The following is a 21,186-nucleotide window of genomic DNA, read 5'->3' on the forward strand; positions in this document are numbered from 1 at the left end:
GAGTTAGTCAGCTAAAAAATACCTTTACAGCTACACAACATGTTACAATGCTGTTATGAGGTTTGCATCAACTTTATTTCACTCTGCTGTGAAGCCCTCCTTTTCTGAGCAAGAATATGCTTCTAACATGAAGACTGAGTTGTAGGGAGGCCATGGCTGTGCAAAGCCAGCGGATGAAGCTCTTCACTGGACTGATATCTCCCACCTTTCTGAAGCAAACACAGCAGGTGCTGTGGTAAGAAAAGAAACATGTGCAGGCCTGTCTCTGATCTGAGCATGATCCCGGATGGAGTTCTTTTGCTGCAAATGAGATGTAATGCATCATGTGATGTTCAAGTAGGCTGAAGAGGTAACTTCATGCCCTTGCACTGGAAGGATCAAAGCAACATTCACTCTTAAATCTTAGAGTGACAGACAGACTGAAAAGGAAGATTTTCTCGAAATCTTTCTGGACTGAATGGACTTTTTATTTCAGCAGGAAAAATAGGGATGTATTTTTCAGATTAATCTATAAGAAGATTTAATGAGACTGTTAATCTCAAATAAGAATGAAGAAGACTGTGATATTAAGGACATGTAAAGATGATTTATTATGTGGTTTACAGAACATGGAGCCAAACACAAGCAACATTTATGTCAGTCAAGTTACACGAGTGAGGACCAAAGCCATGACTTGGAAGAAGTCAACCAACCATGTCTTTGGGATGTACTAAGTTAGCTATGAGATACAGGAATGGAAGATGGGACATATGAGCTTTTGGTGTTGGCAGTGTATGTATGTGAAAAAAGGGCATGAGAAAAGCTGAACTTGGGCACACCATGAAGAGGAGAGAAGATTTGTTCTTTTGGGCCAAACTGCAAGTGATCCTAGGCTCTGAATCCAAGGAACCTTCCTCTATTGGATTGCTAGTGCGGAAGGTGAAGGAAGAGGATCTAAAGTGACTGTGGTTCATGCCATAATGTCAGAATTGAGCCCAAGCATCACAACTTGCACACCCTGAGGAGCACAGTCTTAAAAAAAATACGTCAAGAACTGACCAGCAAAATTAGAATTTTTAATGCAGTTTGGAATTCCAGACTGTCCAGGTAGACAAAAAGATCTTTCTGTAATCCTTTGACTAATTTTGAAGTGTTGATGGGAAGAAAGCTGTACATCACTCAGCACTGGCTCTGGGAGCAGGGTAGATGTCTGCATTGCTGGAGTCCAAGAGGCTCCTGACCAGAATGACTTATAGTTACAAGGGATACGCAAATTGCCTAAAACATAGTAAAGTAATTCCACATTGCCTTTTTTTTTTTTTTTCTGCAATTTTTACATTTAAATGTGTGCAAGATACTTGAAATAAAAATTCAGAGATAACCTACCATTTGGTTTTGTGTGCTACATTTGGCAAATAAACCCCGGAAAACTCCATATCAATTGCATTTTATTTTACAACTAGCATAATTACATCAAATAAAGTAGAGATGTGATTCAGCCTCTTCTGCAGGAAAAAAAGCATGTATGTGTGTATAACTGATTAAGCAATGGATAATTTTATGCACTTGTGAGGATGTAGCACCATTTAATTTTCATCAAAATTTTACTTTCTGTCCAAAGTACATTATAAAACACCTGTTAGCTACCAAAGGCAAGTTATTGTGGAAAACACAAAAGTGTTTCAGTCTGCTCACAGTTACTTTTAAACATGGCCCACCATCCTGGGTGATCTGTATGTTTAGGGGGGCAAAAAAGATGAAATGAAGGTGTATGTGTTTCTCCATTTGGTCAGAAGGGCTTAATCCCCGACAGTCACAGTTTGCTGGGGTTTATTGTCATAGAATGCTAAGAGGTTGGAATGGATCTTAAAGATCATCTAGTCCCAGCCGCCCTGCCATGGGCACAGGCACCTCCCACTACACCAGGTTGCCCAAGGCCTTATGGTGCCTGGCTTTGAACACTGCCAGGATGGGGCATCCACAGCCTCCCTGGGCAACCTGTTCCAGGGTCTCACCACCCTCAAAATATTTCTTCCTAATCTCTAGCCTAAATTTCCCCTCCTTCAATTTGTACCCATTAGTCCTGTCCTATAACTCCTGATAAAGAGTCCCTATTTGGCTTCCCTGAAGGCTCCCCTCAGATAATGGAGAGTTGCTATGAGGTGTCCACAAAGCCTTCTCTTCTCCAGGCTGAACAGTCCTAATTTTCTTAGCCTGTCTTTGTAGGAGATGAGCTCCAGTCCTCTTGTCAACTTTGTGGATCTCCTCTGGACTTAGTTCAGTGGTTCCATGTCCTTCCATGTCCAGGTCCTATGGGGGGACCCCATAGCTGGATCCAGCACTCCAGGTGGATCCAGGTGGGGTCTCACCAGAGCAGAGCAGAGGGGCAGAATCCCCTCCCTCACCCTGCTGGCCCATCTCCTTTGGATCCAGACCCGGATTCCATTGGGTTTCTGGGCTATGAGCACACACTGCACTCATGTGAGTTTTTTGTTAAGTATCACCCTCAAGTGATACTTAACTTCTCTTGAGGGCTGCTTTCAATTCTCTGCCCATCCTGGGGGTGTGTCTGAGATTGCCACGATCCAGGTACAGGGCCTTGCACTTTGCTTTGCTGCACTTCATGAGGTTTGCACAGCCTCACCTCTCAAGCCTGTCTGTGTCCCTCTGGATGGCATCACTTCCCTCCAGCATGTCTAACACACCACACTGCTTGGTGTTGTCAGCAAACTTTCTGATGGTCCACGCTCTATTCCACTGGCCATGTCACCAACAAAGATGGTGAACCTCATCAGCCCAGTACTGACCCCTGAGGGACGCCACTTGTCACTGGACAATGAACAGCTGGCCACAACTCTTTGTGTGTGGCCATCCAGACAGTTTTTGATCTGCTGAGTGTCCATCCATCAAATCCATGCCTCTCCAGTTTGGAGATGAGGATGTTGTGTGGGACAGTGTCAAATGCTTTGCCTAAGCTGAGGCGGACAATGTTAGTTGCTCTGCCCCTGTCCACCAACACTGTAGCCCTGCCACAGAAGGTCACCAAATTTGTCAGGCACAATTTCTCCTTTGTAAAGCCATGTTGGCTGTTATCAATCACCTCTTTGTTTTCCATGTGCCTTCACATATTTTCCAGGAGAATCTGCTCCATGATCTTGCCTGGCACAGAGGTAACACTGACTGGTCTGTAGTTCCCCGGGTCTTCTGCTTTCCTTTTTGTATGGATTTTGCACAGCCTGGTTTTTGGTAGCAGGGGGGCCACAAAGAGGGCTCCTGTGGGAAACTGCTGGAAGCTTCCACCATGTCCAGCAGAGCCAATCCTTGATGGCTCTGAAGACAGACATGCTGCTGGCCAAGGCTGAGCCAATTAGAAATGATGATAATGCCTCTGTGATGACATATTTAAGAAAGAAATCAAAACAAAGTCATGAGTTTTGCTTCTAGTCAGAGAAGAGGAGGAGATGAGACTATGTGAGGGAAACAACATGGAGACACCAAGGTCAGTGGAGAAGGAGGGCAGGAGCTGCTCCAGGTTCAGAGCTGAGACTGCTCTGCAGGCCATGGTGAGACCATGGTGAAGCAGCTGTGCCCCTGCAGCCCATGGGGATCCACAGGGGATGCAGAGATCCACCCACAGCCCGTGGGGAGGTGCCCATGCCAGAGCAGGTGGATGCCTGGAGGAGGCTGTGGTCCAGTGGGAGACCCAGTGGAGAGAAGGAATCCCTGCTTCCAGGGAGCAGCCTGTCCTTGGAGGACTGCATCCCATGGAAAGAGAGGCCCACGTTGCAGCAGTTTTGGGAGGGCTGTCTGCCTTTGGGAGGGACTCACGTTTGCAGCAGGTGCGGTTGGGCTGCTGCTCATGAGAGCGGACCCACACTGGGAAAGTTCATGGAGAGCTGTCTCCTGTGGGAGAGACCCCACAGTCTCACAGGGGAAGGACTCTTCTTCCAGAGCAGTGGAAGAAAATCTTGGTGATGAACTGACCAAAGCCCCCCCACCATGCCCCTTTTCCCTGCACTGTTGGTGGGAAGGAGGGACAGGCTGAGGGGAAAATGGTGTTTTATTTTACAGGCTTATTTTACTTCTCATTATCCTTCTCTGATCCTGTTAGTAATAAAATTCACTTTGCAATGTAAGTTGAGTCAGTTTTGCCCTTGAAGTGTTTCTCCCAGTCCTTATCTCACTCATGAAGCATTTGTTAACATTTTCCCCTCTCTGCTGCCTATCTGTAACAGGGGAGGGTGAGTGAGTAACTCTTGTGGGTGCCTGGTGTTGGGCCAGTGTCAAACTCTGACACCTTTTTTTAAAATGGGGGTTATATCTCTCTTTTTCCAGTGATTGAGGGCTTTACCTGGCTGCCACAATTTCTCAAAAATGGTGGCTTTGAAACTTTGCCAGTTCCCAGGACTTGCAGATGATTCTTTTTGAGTCCCATGGACTTGTGCATATTCAAGTTTCTTAGATGGCCTCAAACCTGAAAGGGCTCAGGATCATTTCATTTTCTCTGTCTTTCTTGACTTGGGCGGTGTTGCTGGAACACTTGCTGTTGAAGAATGAGGCAAAGAAGTCATTGAGAACTGCAGCTTTCTCTTTGTCCAGGGTAGCCAGGTCTCCTGTTTCCTTCTGGAGAGAGCTCACATTATCCCTGGTTTTCTTTTGCTTGCAACATATCTATAGAAACCCTTTCTGTTATCCTTCATATCCCTGGACAAATTCAATTCTAACTGAGCCTTGTCCCTAGCTTGCCATACAATTTCCCTGTATTCCTCCTGGATCGCCCGTTCTTGATTCCCCTTCCTGAAAGCTTTGTTTTCCTCTCTGAGCTTGCTCAGCATCTCCTTGTCCATCCATGAAGGCCTCTTGGCATTTTTTCCTGATTTTCCTCTTGCTGGAATCCATTGATCCTGAGCCTGGAGGAAGTGATCCTTGAAATTCAGCTAGCATTCTTGGGCCTCTCTGCTTTCCAGACTGTATGGAGCAGGTCCTTGAAGAGGCCAAAGGTCTGCCCTTCTGATGTCTGGGGCAGTGATTTTGCTGTGTGCCCTTCTCACTGCCCTGAGGATCTTTATCTCCACCATCCTGTGTCACTTACAGTGCCTTGGAGCACTGCACTCCCCACCAGCTCCTCTTTGAGCACAAGGTCCAGCACGGCACCTCTCCTTGTTGGCTCCTCAGTCATTTGTGTAAGGAAGTTGCTTTGGCACATTTGAGGAACCTCTGGGATTTCTTTTGCCCTGCCATGTTGTCCCTCTGGCAGACATCAAGGAGGTTGAAATCCCCCACAAGGACCAGGGATTAAGAGTGTTCAGGCACAATCTGCCTACAGAGAGCTTCATCCACACCATTCTCCTGATTGGGCAGCCTGTAGCAGACTCCCACTATAACATCCCCTGTCCCTGGTGTGCCCCTTAATCTTCACCCACCAGCTCTCAGTGGGCTCCTCATCCTTTCCCAGGCAGAGTTCCAGACTCTCCAGCTGGTCACTGACATCAGGGCCACATTCCCATCTTGTCTCTCTAGCCTGTCCTTCCTAAAAAGCCTGAAACTCTCCATTCCAAAGCCCTAGTCACAGGAGCCATCCCACCATATCCCTGTGATGCTGATGTTGCCATCCCCAAGCAGATGTTTGCACATCTCTAGCTCTTTTATTTGTTCCCCATACACCATGTGTTTGTGAAGAGGCATTTGAGCTAGGCCCTGGATAAAGACTCCAGCTTGCTGGCTGGAGTATCTGGGATGCCTCTGCATTATCTTTTTATATTTTTAAAATAATTTTAAATCATGTTTTTAGGAGCACAGAGAAGAGGAAGGATGGGAAAATTCACTTGAAAGAAGTTGACAGTTAGCAGCAAAAGCTGAAATGCTTCTAAAATTATTTCTTCAGAAGGATAAATAGGATCAGATCAGATAGAACAGAATGAAAAAAAGAAAGGGATTTTGTGCAAAAAATGATGCCCATTATTTTTTTCCTGAGCCAAACTGTCTGCAATACAGAAGACTGGGCCTGAGGCATCAACACTGTGAGTCAAATTTCAGGCTTAGAAGTTTCAGGCTGGTTGATTCTGGGGATTTGCTGTAGGCCCAGCTGTGCAGTAGAAGTGATCATTTTCAAGGCCACTTAAATGTGTTAAATTGTTTAGAAGAAGTAAAGCAGAGAGAAAGTCTTATGCCAAGATGCTTCACTGAATCACAGAACTAGAGAGAAACAGGCAACTTCCTAAAGCAATGAAGGTGCCTGCACATCTGGGAAGTAAAGGACATGAAGAAACTTTTGTGGCATTACAGGACAAAAACTAACCTTAACTGGAATTGTTATGAATCAGAAAGAAGACTATAAGTATATATACTACAATGACTCCAGCACTAGCAGGAACAAATTTTTTTTAAAAATCATATATTGCCCGACAATCTTGCAGAATGAGATACACATGTTTTTTAGCATAGTTTCTCCAAAGAGAATGCTTTCCTTGCAATATAGATCTGTGGATCTAAGTAACCTGGTCCAAAAGTACTGCCACAGCTAGCCCAGCACAGAGGAGATGAGCACATACGCACATTCTTTAGACTTTAACACTCCATTATTGAAGGGAACATGTTTCTGTATTGCACAATCTAAGGCCTGTTTTGATTACACAGGGTAATTGCTCTGTTGGACAAAAATATTTGTTTTATTTTCTACCACTCTTCTTATCATCTAAGTCCTCAGTTTTGTAAAATACTGTAATAGCATAAGTGTGTGTCTGAACTGCTCTTGATGGTATTTTCTTACAATACTTTTTAGACTGAGAAATTCAGTTCATGTTGATAAATCCATGAGGTGGGAAAACACATAATCTTTCTTTTATGAATAAAAGCTGGACATCTGGAAAACAGAAATCTCCTGCAAAAGTTTAGATCAGAATGAGGGAGATGAGTTTTCCTGACTCTCCTGTGGGTGCCTTAATTACAGGAACTTTCTTGTTATTATTTCTTGTGGGTTTTGTACCTTTTCCATTGATTCGCCCCCCCCCCCCCCCCCCCCCCCCCCCCCCCGTGGTCTGCATCTTTCTACTGTTTTATCTAACAGTGAACTATCTGTGTTCAAAGATAATAATAAGCATGTTATATAAAATTATTCATACAGAGTGAGTTTGTGCACTTGTGATTGAGAAATATACAGGGAAACACTGCATCACATGGGGTAATTACCCCAAAGAGAAATCACAGAAGCCACACACTGGAGCTAAATGAATATCCAAAACAGCAATGAGGGAAAGCTAAAGGACATAATTCACAAAATGCTGAGTGCATGAATTACAGCCCTTAGCTAAGCCTGATTTGTGAGGCTAGTACTTACACAGCAGATAACCCAGGCTGACAGTGACCTTGACAGCACTGCAGCAGTAATATTTTCTGTAAAGGCTGCACAGCTTTCAGCCCATTTCTCCTGAGTGGGAGCTACAAGCACGCTTGTGTGCAGCATCGTGGACCAAAGTAATCCTTGGTTATGTGCCTGTCATTGATACAAACAGAATACAGCTCTTTGGGCATGACAAATGCCTCCCTCCCTTCTTTCTCCTGGCCTTGATAAGACCTAATTTGAGGAGCATAAAGAGCTTTTCCCTAGAGCATGAGTTCCCTTTCTTCCCTCTTTCCATGTGAAGCTGAGCAGCAAGGTAGTGCAGAGGGGATCTTCTTCCAAGTCTACAGAGCACCTGCAAGTATTTTGTGACCTTCTCTACCAATACATCTGCCTTTTGGGAATTGCTATTGATTTTTCTTCATTTCTCCATGTGAAGACAATGCTTCTACACTACGTTACAGCTACACAGATAGGTAAATTGTAAGTGCTTTCCCCACGGCTCTTCTTTAAGTAAATGTTAGTGAAACTGATTCGTAGTCTTTTGTGGAACAAATTGCTTGGGGGGATTAAAAAGTTACAAGAAAAAGCAATATGAAAGTTTTTGGTGATAGTCTGTTCTCTCTGCACTCTGCTGCCAAGACCTGTGTTTGCAGTTCTCTGCTTTTCACTGGCTACAGCTGATATTACTTCTGCATCAGGCTGCAAGAAGTGCTGTTAACTCTCTGGAGCAGTGACGCAAATCCTGAAAAATCCACCAAGGGAATGGGCGGTGGCAAGACCGACAGATTGCTGCAAGGAGTGGTGTGTCCTTTGAAGGCTTCATCTTATGTCCCACCCTTTGATGAGTCTTCAAACCCTTTGATGGAAAAGCATGCTATTGTCCTTGTAGCTGACTTTCAAGTGCATCTGTTACACTGCCAATGGACAGCCTGGGCTGACTCTAAGTGTTTGCTCTGTTACAAGACAAAAAAAAACAAAACCCTAACAAAGCCACAAACCAACCCCATGGACAGATTGAAGGCAAGGGGCAACAACTGAGAGAAGAGACATCCTATGGAGGGAAAGTAGCTTGCACAAGTCCAGCACAAACACAGGTTTTGCTCTCTGCAGTGTCTTTCAGTTGCTTCTGTGAAGGGAATAAGAACAACCTTAGCGGTTGGGGTTTGCTATGCGTTTGCTTTAAAAAATATTTGCACTGTGAGCCTTAGTTTCCATATCTATAAATGGGAGCAATTTGATTCAAGTGTTACCCTGTATGAGAGGCAGGGGAACTGGCAATGTTTCCAACTTTTCTGCTTGGAGCTGAAAAGAACTTTTTGCCCAAGTTGTCCTTTAGGGTAGAGAACAGCAAGTTTGAGCTGCTGGACATTACTGTTAAGGGAAAAAGGCCCTGCTGACAAGAGAAACCGGAGTAATAAGAATTAGTAAGAAGAAAAATTCAGGAGTCTCTGTAAATGTTGGGGTCTAGACCGAGCACCTGTAACACAAATGTGTGACTGTTCCCACCCACTCCCTTTTGCTATTTTTGTCCCATGTGAATTCCAGCTCTGCCAATTTATTCTCACATCTGTTCTCAGACTTGGTATCAACACCGACTTAATCACATTCCTTCCATCTACTGAGCTGGAAGTGTAGGGCTATGTAGAAGCCAGGACAAATTAACCCCTTCTCTTCATTAGCACCAGCTAGCACACCTCTCCTGACATGCAGCTTCTGGTGTTTGGGTGGGCTGCAGGGTCAGTGGGGTTGTGGAGCATGTGCTGAGCACATCACTGCCAAAATAGCCTGGCTGGTATGAGAGGTCTGGAGGTGCAGCAGCTTCTGGGGCCCTGTGAACAGCAGCACAGCCAGCACATCAGGCATCCCCACCTCCTCAGCTCAGCCTCTCAGGCCACACTGAGCTCCATCATCCAGTTCCAAACTCCCAAAACTGCCCCTAAGTCAGGGCTACAGTGCTAGTCCTGTGAGGAGAGGCTGAGCAAATGAGGCTTGCTCAGCCTGGAGAAGAGATGGGGTAGGGGAGGCCTTAAAAGCAGTACCCCAGTAAATATGAAGCAGGTATCAAGAAGAAAGAGCCAGGCCTTTTACAGTGGTGCATGGTGGGAAGATGAAAGGGAATGAGCATAAATTGAACAAGAGTAGTTCAAAGAGGAACATTGTTTTCCCTTAGAGAACAGCCAAGCAGTGAAACAGGTTTTCACAGAGGCTGTTGAGTCTGCATCCTAAAAGGTTTTCAAGACCTAACTGAATAAAGCAATTTGGTCTGATCCCACAGGTTACCTTGCTTTGAGCAGGAGGTTGGAGTAGAGACTTCCTGAAGTCCCTTCACACCTCAATTATCCCATAAATCTACACTTTTTCAATGTCAGAGAACATTTATTTATTACTACTCTTCAAGTTCATTGCACTATGAATGCACTACTCCAAGACATCTGCTCTCTGCCAGTAATAACCAAAAGTATCTCAGACAAAATTTTTAGAACACAGTATGAAAAGTAGCTGTGGGATAAAAGAAAAAAAAAAAAAAAAAACAACAGACAATTATGCCTCAGAAGAATTAGAATGCAAATAAAAAGGAAACAAACTTGATTATTTAAACTTTACTTCTTCACCCAAGGGCAAACACACAAGGATACATGGGATGCTACCAGAGAAATTTCTCTGTGTTCTGGCCTTTCTCAAGATGAAATAGAACTGATGGTGGCCCTTGCAGGAATTCACAGTCCCCAGCACATCTTGTATTTGAATTTTCAAAGTGTTCATAAAATGTGATATTTAATAGTGACAGTTTTTGTCATCCCTGAGTCTCAGGGATGTGTCTCTGTGACAGCACACGCACACACCAGGGCTCAAGGAATGGTTTCATAGTTGTTTGTTCTGTGCAGTATTTAACCATACTGGGTTTTACATATGGATGAAAACAACCAAAATAAATTCCTAACCTGTGTCACACTGTAGAAAAAGAGCCAGCCTCATGTTTACACAGCCTTTATCATTGCAGACATCAGGTCTTGGGAACTGCTACCTTGTGGAGCAGTTCAGCAGGGGGTTCACTGCTGAGGGAGCTGCAAGTCCACTTTCCTGGCTGGGGGAAGCAGCTTCCCCTTCTCCCTACTGTCTCACTCAGATCCCATTCTTGGGCTTGTAACTGTGCCCTTAATTTGCCAAAAGCTGAGATCTCAGATCACATGCTGGGACCTAGGATGAAAAACACTGGTCCTGAGGCTACATCTCTTAGCTAAGCTCTTTTAAACGTGCATTTCTCAGGACCTAAGTTACCCAGAAACTCCTTATTGCTGTCTTATTTCCCAGGGATAGTAGCAAGCCTATTTTAACAACTATGAAGTGCCCTTACATTACAGTAAGTGCCCAGAATAAACAGATGATCTGTGTGGGACTTTTGGGAGGACACCTGGTGCCCAAGAAGAAATGAGAGATTTGTATAGAGTAGGAGCTCTTTTGTAAAGTGCATAGTGCAGTATCTACAGGCAAATCAGGTTGCCAGGCCCTCTATCCTACTTACTACATAAATACAGTCAAGTGAATCAAGATCCAGGCCATTGTCACTGGTTCACTGCTTTCTACTTAAAAGGACTTCCCTTGGGAAAGAAAAAGAAACTACTCTCCCATGCTACTCCCCCCAAAATGCACCCAACATCAGTAAAACAAGACAAGTGACACTTCTACAGCTCCTAAACAACCAAATTTGGTGATCTTAGCAATGACCCTAGAATAAGGGATTCTCCCCTCAGTTCATGCTTCTTGTCACCTAAGCAAGTGTCAAATCTCCTGGGTTTGTCTTCACACAGCTTTTTTCCATTTCACTCCATCTTAACAGCTGTAAGTGTCTCTGGTAAATTGTGCTAGTACATTTCTATTAACATTTAGCAAAAGGGAAAAAAAGCCAGCTCAGCTGACAACAACTATCAGTGTATGAAGATTAATCTTTATATAGCATGCAGAACATGGATCTGTTCTACATCTTCCAGAACAGCCTGTACTTTCTTTCTATTCCTTCTCAACAACAGCCTTCATGCAAAAAAGAATTAAAATTAAAATCACTGTATTGTAGCATTGCTATGTTCACACTGCTATTCTCTCAGGCTTCACAATTCCTGCTGTAGTTGGCAAACTATTTCTCTTTCTGCTAGCAGCACAAGGGGCAAGTGGAGCTACTCACTACAAATTCCTAGGAAAGACAAAATACAGCTTTGTTCCACTTTGAAGAAACAGTCACAGGTTACCTTATTAATATCTCGTAGTATAGAAAGAGTTAAGGCTTTTACCACATTAAATAGCAACATAACCAAGCACATGGGAGGCCTACCCTGACATAAACACAATGGCATGGCAAGCGTTAAAACTTTGTGTATGGTAAATTAGAGCTTTGAAAAACATCTCAGTTGGGAGCAATTTTGGAAATTTTTGAAACGTAAATTACTGACTTTTTTTCTCCTCCCCCCTTTAAATGGTCTGTGAGGATTGGTTGTCTTGGAGAAAAAAAAATAAAGTGTCAACACTTGACATACTCAATCCATCCATAAACGTAAACACGCTTGAACTGCAGTTGAGTTTTTCTTTTACTAAAGAGCATGTGGAAGCAATTACCTGAATGTAGATGTGATAAAGAATGGATGAAATGCAAACCAAATGATGCCTTATTACTTAATACAAAGAGACTGTTCTGCAAGATCAAAGTTGTGCAGCACAAAATGTAATGGGCTTCACTGGAGAGATAGGCTTTGGAGAGTTGTTTAAAACACAGATGCATTTTGATGAAATGCTAAGTAGACAAAATTAGGGTAAGTTTAAAGAGTTTCCCTGTACCTGATCTGTGATCTTCAATAACATCTTTACTCTCCTCCCAAACTTTTGCTGCTCCGTGCCATACCTGGGTATGCTGTGAGGCTGGCAGTGAGAAACTTCCCTGGCTTCATTGGGGCTGGGGATGAGAACTACTCTATCCTGAGACGTGGAAAAAATGTCCCCATCAGCACCCCCTGTGGACACGGGAAAGACCTTCCCTGTATGTTTGCATTGACCCCTTGCACTGCAGCCTCTCCATGCCTCAGCCATCATTCTGTGCCCAGATGCTATCTCAGCACATATTTCTCCTTTGAGTCAATGTGATGAGGAAGAGCAGAGAGACAACCTTTGCCAGAGACAAAATACTGAACCATAACAGAAGTCTCAAGACTAATTTCCTAATGTTTTCCTACCGCAGGCTGTATAATGAATACAATTCCCGTCAAGATCCTGCTTTGTACTTCACCACCTCTCTGATGTTAGATTTGTTTATCTATTTCTTTTTAGTGATTTGTGTTTTTAAGAAGCTGCATGCAACAGACAAGGAGAAGGCATGTTGGGAAAGTGGGGTAGTGGTTTCTGTACAATTCCACAATAATCTGAACTTGTTCTCTTGCCTTGTCTACCTTCCCACATGCCCCCACCCTCCCCTTGCCCAGGAGCTGCTGATTATTGCTTTTTCCCAAATGTTGTTTCTGATCATGTAGATTTGATCATCATCTTTGTCTGAAGTCTGTACAGCAGCTCAATGATTGATGATTGACAGTGCTGGGTCCCCCATAACATAAATCAATGAGAAAAAAGTTAAGTATCTAAGTCAAGCATATAGAAAGTGAACTGACATTGAACTGTAAGCATTAATTAAAAAGGAGGAAAAAACCAAGAGCACATTTGACTAGGAACATTGGGTCTTGAGTTGTTGAAAGGAATAAAAAAATAATGCAAGTATGAAAGAACATGTACAGAGTTAATGCTGCCTATCTCCCTCAGCATTAGGTCTTTAAAAGAAATCGTATATGTTAAACTCCCAAAGAGACTATTTTCTTTTGTTTTTCAATTACACGTGATAATGGGGAACATTTTGTGAATGACTCTGATGCTTATGCCTCCAATAAAATCCAGGATACTGTACCTCATTCATGCTTATTTAACGATCTCGTAAAGAAAGGACCCACCAGCACCGTAACACAATTATGATTGAATCGGACATTTTCCCTTCTCACCAGCTGAAGAATTGTTAAGTATTGCTATTGAAAAGTCATTGTTATGCACTATTTTTGCAGTGGCCACAGTGTTCAAAGCAGCTTAGGAAGCAAATATAAAACACACTTGCCACCACAGAGAACACAGAGTTTACAGTGGCTTTGATCATACAAGCACTAATCCTTTCATTTTAGAGGGGTTGTTCACAGGCATAAATATTAAAATAATACCAAGTATTGGCACTGTCAGATCACAATTAGATGTGAACATGACAAATTGCAAGACAAAAGAAAGGTGAAAAAATGTAACAATTGAGTACAGCTCACCTGGGTGGTGTAGCAGCTTTTCTGGTTTCCCTTTTTTGTCTTTTCCAGCTTGCTTGGAGTCAAAAACCAGAGGCCCAGAGAGAGCCAGGAACAGTGGGGTGGGGACTGGTATCAGTGTTAAACTGGCAGCAGCATGGAGTAATGGCAGTGTGACTAAAACCACCACCAGCTGGGAAATTTACTTTCTTACAGTAGAAATTCAGCTTGCAATGACAACCTTAATCATCTTACTTAAGCTGTTTAATCATTGCTTTGCACCACTATTTTACCCCCCACAAAACTGAGCTCCCAACCAGACAAATGAAGGATTTGAAGCTGCTCATTTGCTAACAGATCAGGAACTTGTCATTGCTGCAGTGGGAATTCGTTCAGGCCAATATCTCCCTCTCAAGACCCAGGCTGGGCTGGCAGCACCTCGTTAGCTCATTATCTTCATTACCAGTGGCTCATGGTCAAGTCAGAATAATTTGCTGTTCTGTGGATCAGATCACATGTTTTGGAGCTAATTCTCTGCCCTGCAGAGCACTGCCAGTCCATCACTTCATTCACTGCTCAGTTTTAAAAAAAAAACCTGGTGGTGGTGGGAGGATGCACCACCACCTCCATTTGCTGCTGGCACACAGGCTCATTCTGGGAGGTCATTCAAAACACACTGCATGGTCTCATGCTAGTGTGGCCTGGTCTCTTCCTTCCTACAGGGCTCTAAGAAAGTGAATTTTTTCTTTTTTAGTTTAGTTTGATGTTTTCTTGAAACTTTAGGATTTCTGAGTTAATATTTGGGCTGTGAGGTTTTTGTTACTCTTCCAGGGTTGAGATGTCAGTGATTTTAGTGAAAGGGAAATGTTTTAGTTGTGGAGATGGACTTCTGTTAAGGATGCTGATTACAAGGTTAGTGGATTTGTAACAACAGACACTGGAGGGCGAGACATCTCTGTCACTTTAAAAGCCCAAATACACAGAGTCAGTTTTGTTATGCCATTCCCCTTAAATTCCCAATGAAGCAAATCTGTCTTCCAATGGGAAGCTGTGGGATTAATTCACAGCTCCAAATCCACTGAGCCTGCTCCACACATGCAGCACCTGGTAACTGCCTTGATTTGACACAGATGTAACCACAAGCAGAACCAGCCCTCAGCCTCTGAATTTCTTGTGAAATTAAGGGGTGTAATTACCTAGATGAGAAACTGAAAAGCTTCTAATAGCAGCAGCTGAAAGACCGTTCATTTGCAAAATGTACCAGGTGACCCTGAGCATGTCCATTTTAGGTGGCTGAATTAATTGACCTTAATTTCAGGTGTTTTCACCCGACAACACCCGGTGTTTCCTAGCAGGGGAGACTCATGTGTTCTGACAGACAGTTTCCATGTTAGCAGGCAATGGTTGTGCTGACAGACTGGCAGGCAGAAGGAGGTCTGTCTGTCCTGGAGGGGAGCACTCTGGCTAGCAGACCCATTCCTCCAGTCCATAGCTTGCGTTAATTAGAAGTTAACTGTGTCCAGCTCTGGGGCCCCAGACATAAGAAGGGTGTGGACTTGCAGGAGTGAGTGCAGAGGAGGCTGTGAAGATGATCAGGAACTGAAGCACCCTCCCTATGAAGACAGGCTGAGGAGTCAGGGTCATTCAGCCTGGAGAAGAGAAAGCTTCAGGGAGGGTTGGCTGCTTGGAGCCACCTTACAGTGCCTAAAGGGGGCTGCCAAAGGAGATGGAGAAGGATTTCAATAAGGGCATGTAGGGATAGAACAAGAGGAATTTGCTTTAAAGTGAACATGGCAGGGTTTAGATTACATACTAGGATGGAACTATTTACTGTGAGGGTGGTGGTGAGGCACTGAACAGGTTGCCCAGAGAAGCTGTGGCTGTCCCATCCCTGAAAGTGGGATGCCCCGGGATGGGGTTTTGAGTAACCTGGTCTAGTGGAAGGTGTCCCTGCCCAGGGCAAGGGGCTGGAACAGATATTCTTTAACAGATGTCCGTTCCAGCCCAAATCATTTTATGATTCTATGTTTCTATGAAATCTGTGTACTTGTCATGTCCCCTGTTGACTGATGATGCTTCAAGCACCCCAAGAGTGGTCCAGGTGGCCTTGCTGATGCCTGTGCTTAATTACTGAGTCTGGATCTGAGAGAATGCTGGGTGGGGATGGGAGGCCACCAGGGCTGGGCATCATTCTGGAAACTGGATTTGGAGCCTCTGTTCCCAGCTAAATAAAAAGCATCAAGTTGTGAAGGCAGCTGGAGGAGGTGCTCCATACTCAGTGACATGGTGTGCTTTTTTTCTGCTCTCAAGACAACTCTGATGCCTGGCAGCTGCAGTCAAGCCAAACATTAGACCCACTTCTGCAAGCAACTCCTTGTCAATCCCTCCTGCCCTGAGTGGAGCTGCAGTATCTGTTCTCCACAGCTGTGGAAATGCAATTGTATTGTGGAGAGGTAATCTTTTGTCAGTCGGAAATTCACCATTTCATTTCCTTTTAAAGCATTTTCAGGTTTTTTTCCTCCTGGGTATTGAGAGCTTTCTTTAAAGTAAAATAAAATAAAACAGGTTCATCTCCAAGGAGATGTGAGAAGCAGTTTTGGGGAAACTAACGCTGAACAGAAGTCTCAGCTAAAAACATGAACGTGTGACAGAAGGCTGCGATGGCACACGTGCCATCTCAACTGTGTGTGGGGTGCCTGAGACTCAGAGCTACTCTGTGTATCCTTTCAGGCCACTTCATTGTTCTCCTCTGCTTTTTATGGCCACATCACAGCCTCAGAGAGCAGACCTCACCCTCTTTTAAACTTGACCTGCACAGCCTAATTGTGTGAGGACACAGCCCAGTCTGCAACATCACAGCCACTTCCACAGTGAATTGGATTTGTCAGTCTCTGGGCTGTGGTCTAATAATGTGCTATATTATTAAGTTTCTTTGCTTTAAGTTGCCAGCTAATGGAATAATGTCTTCGTCTTTATTAGAAAGAGTCCACTTTATTAAGTTACATAATTCACAACCAATAGTGTAATCAATAAAACATTAACAAATATGTAACCTTAGACAAACCTCACATATTGATTTCTTTAAACATTCTCACAAAGACTGTCTTTGGCTGAAAAAATACATTCAGTCCCAGTGGGAAACCCCCAAAACACTTAGTGCATTAAGGTGTGGGCACTGGAGGACAAATTGAATTGGCTTCCTTGAAAACAAAGCTGGCTCTCCCCTGGTCTTTGTGAATCCACCTCAGAATTGTTATTTTTTGCAATTTGGAAGTAAGCTCCATTTTTCTCTTTTATGCCTCATCTTTGCAACGAAAATACTGTGTGTTGCAAAATACAGTGGTTACCACATAGTTAAAAATGAGCATAAATAATCTCTTTTTGCATGGACAGAAATGGATACTGCAAAACCTGTATTACCTGATAGTCATTAACCCTGGGGATTCTCAGGTGGACTGTAACTAGCTGTTGTAGTATCAAGTTCAACCTAGCCCTGCCTCTGCATTAGGTAAGAAGTTGTGTTTAACATCATGTAAGAGAATTATTTTTCTAACACAAAACTTCATGTAAATATATTTTCCAACTGAAAAAAAAAGTATCTAATGCCTCCTGAGTGCAGTTTAGTGGATAATGCTGATATACCTGCAGTCATGCTTTTGATACAATCAGGAGAGCTAGTATTGTATTATCTCTACCTCTCTATTCTCAAGACTATGTGAAAAAATCCCCAAATCATCAGAGACTGTCTTGCAGGGAATCTCTGTGCATTATCACACAACAGAATTGCTCCACTGATAACTTCACAGGTAATTTAGAACTAGGCTGGAGGAAGTAGCAGAAAAAGATCTCAGGTATGCACCAGCAAGGAAATAGAACAGATGTGCATCTGCTCCATGTTTAGTTTCAGTGATTCAGTGAAGACACACTTATAATTTCTTAATAACAATTAAGTGCCTAATCTTTTTGTAACCTATATCCTTGGGCAGTATATTCATGTAAGGAATTTTTTTTTTACTTTGCTTTCCTTTAAAAACAGAATCGCCTACTCATTTTGCAAGACTTTGAAAGGTTTCCTTGTCAAAAGGGATGTAGGTGAGATGGAGGAATAAAGCTTCCCAGGAAATGTTGGGGACTAGTGTGCAGAGTTCCCACGTCCCCTTTGGAGACTTCGTCATTTAACAGCCACAACTCTCCTTTATTAGATCACTATAAAACAAGTGCCTGGAGGGAGTCAGAAATGAATTGAATTTTGTAGATTTAAATGATTGTGTGGGACCTTTTTGGCTTAATATATACCCTGGAGAGGTTTGCTACTAGAACTTGGGAACTTTGTAATAAGAATAATTCCTTAGCTGGAGATCTTTATCTTGTTACATTAATGATTCACTGGGGGGTTATGCAGGAAAATTAAGGGAAATTTTTAAAAAGGCTATTAGATCAAATATTCTTCTAGAGACATGCACAGAGATGGTCAACAAAGATTTATAGGCTGGTGAGATAAGGAATTTATTGCCTTTGTGCTGCATGCACAGGGCAGCCGGCCACTTGAGGAGGTCCCTCCTGCCTGTGCTTCTGCTCAGGGCTGTCTTCAGCTCACGATCAGCACTCCACAAGGTAAGGTTCAGCAGGCCACGTCCTGCTTGTGCACTGCAAAATACACACACAGCAAGGGAATTCACTGAGTGGTGGGTATGGCTACCTTAGCTTCAAAGGCATGGGCCAGACTCCTCATACACACCTATTTTTTACATCCCTTCCTTTATCCCAGAGGTTGTGCAACACTGTTCCTCAGCTCCAGCATGGACTATTTATAGTGCCAACAGCTCCTGCTGGATTGAGTGGATGCTCAAGGTCTCTAAATAGCAACTGTGTGGTCTCCAAGGATGTGCCATTTGGAGGATGCAGACTCTGCTTGTACTTTGCCCATGCAGAATATTTACTGCATTTCTGCCATTTATAGCTGCTTTATTGAAGGCCTGCTTTATATATCACCTGGTTTTACCTGTGATCACAACTCACCAGTTTTAACGATAATATCAGGGAATTGAAGAAACAGCTACAATGCCCATGGCTGAAGCTAAGCATCCAAAAATAACAAGCTATTAGGAACATGCAAAGTGGCATTTTAAGCCTGAGGACACTGATTATTTTTTTTTCATCCAGCTAGGGTGAATTCCCATTTACAGTCAAATGAAAGGAAAATAGAACAACACTGTAGCCTTTGCAAATCCAGGTAGAAATGGAAGAAAATGCAGATCACAGGGACATGCACTTACATTCTGCAACCAAGTCGCCATCATGATTTGAGAAGAAATTGCTGATAATGGTGAAATATATGATCATAGCCATGGCCTGTGATGCTTTAAGTTTTAGCTTTCATATTTTTCAGATTCCATGCTGCCTAGGGGTGTAGCTCTGAGCTTCATATTAAGTGTTAGTAGATTCTCTTCACAAGGTAGGTAGACAACACAATCCTTTTCCAGCTTGAGACCTAGGACAACTTTCAGGCCAAAAGGTATAAACAAGGGGGAACTGAAGAAGAGCAAACAAAGAGGATGGGATTTCATAACCTAAAACTGTAATTGGACAATCAACTCCAATATGCAAATGGACCAAAACTTATTAAAGTGTGAGACCTTGTGACCCGTAATCCATTTTTGTGGCCATTTTGGGTCTATCTTAGGCGTAGCCCTGGCCAAAGTGTATCCTTTAGGGTCTCAATAGATACCTACTTTATTCCTTTAGCTCTGTCTAGTCTCTGTTCCAGGTTCAGCCTCTCCAGGCATCACCTGGAGCATGAATGTGACAGTGGGGAAAGAGCAGGCATGCTGGCTTTTGCTTGGCAGGAGCTGCAGAGAGAGCAGCAGCCCCAGAGGTGTCTAAGAGCCCTGTTTGGCCCACTCACTAACAGCATCGGTTCCTACATCTGTGAAAGCCTACACCTGGTATACTGTCCCAAGTGCCACACACCAAGCACCCTCTGGTCCTCTCTTTGCTGTAATTGCCTCATCCCCATGTCCATCATGGGTGAAAGGTAATTCCCTTGCCCACTTTCTCTCTCCTCGGCAGCTGTAAAGTTGTCTCCAAGACAGCTGTAAATTTGGATGTAAGAACCCCAGGGAAACCTGTGGAGGAGAAGACCCCAAGGCTAAACTCTGTTGAAAGAGATATGAGGAAAAGAAAATCTTTATGTCTGCTCTGTAACTCACTAGGAGTTGAGAAAATCCCATACCTCTTGGGAACAAGTCTCCTGAGAATAATTTTGGGATAATCCTGGACAAAGAGCCCTCCATGCTTAACATTTTTATGAAGGCAGAATAAGAACATTGTGAAGAGCGTAACATGCACTTAGTATAGATCTGAAAAAAAAAATGTCAAAGGAAATTAATTTAAATTCCTCTAAATGCAATTAGAGGTGACAAGATTTCTCATGGTGAGAGACTGCGTTAAAGCAAAAGCTAAAAGTTCCCATCCAGTTCATAAAGCCTTAGGTAGCTATTGGTAATATGAATTAAATTAATCAAAATGGGTAAAAGCTAATGATCCTCTTGGGAACAAAATTAGCTCCTTAATGAAAGAAATGGAGTTCAGAAATTATAATAGAATATTAGCAGATGTGCCCTTTGGAAATTATAAATTTGCAAAATCCCCTTATGTAGATATTAGTTTGAGTCAAATTATCACTAAATCTGACCCTGGAGATGTGATGAGAATACACACACTAGGATCTGTTCAGGAGGGCCTGGAATCCTCTGTCAGCAGTTCTGCTGGGCTGGGCTGGGTGCCACAAAGCGCTTTCTCAAATCAGCAACAAGGGACAGTCAAACCCCCAAACTTCTACTTCTAACCTGCCAAGCTCTTGCTAAGGAGTCCTACTGCCTCTTGTGCTCTCTGGGATGCTGAGAGTATCACAGAATTCACAGAATCAATAGGTTGGAGGAGACTTTCAAGATCATTGAGTCCAGCCCCTGCCCTAACACCTCAACTAAACCATGGCACCGAGTGCCACATCCAGTCTTTTTTTAAACACATCCAGGGATGGTGACTCCACCACATCCCTGGGCAGACCATTCCAGTCTTTATCACTGCTTCCTTAAAAAACTTTTTCCTAATATCCAACCTATATTTTTCTTGGCACAGCTTAAGCCTGTGTCCTCTGGTTCTGTCAGTTGCTGTCTGGAGAAAGAGACCAACCCCCAGCTGGCTACAGCCCCTTTCAGGGAGTTGGAGAGAGTGACAAGGGCACCTCTGAGTCTCCTTTTCTGCAGGCTACACCCCCAGCTCCCTCAGTCGTTCCTCACAGGGTTTGTGTTCCAAGCCCCTCACCAGCCTTGTTGCCTCCTCTGGACGTGCTCCAGGGTCTCAATGTCCTTCCCACACTGAGGGGCCACAACTGGACACAGCACTCAAGGTGTGCCCTCACCAGTGCCCAGTGCAGGGAAGGGATCACCTCCCTGCTCCTGCTGGCCACACTGTTCCTGACACAGGCCAGGATGTTCCTGATACAGGCTCCCAGGGCACACTGCTGGCTCATGTTCAGCTGCTGTCACCAGC

Source organism: Melospiza georgiana, chromosome 1 (assembly GCF_028018845.1).
Source record: "Melospiza georgiana isolate bMelGeo1 chromosome 1, bMelGeo1.pri, whole genome shotgun sequence".
In the NCBI taxonomy this organism is placed as follows: Eukaryota; Metazoa; Chordata; class Aves; order Passeriformes; family Passerellidae; genus Melospiza; species Melospiza georgiana.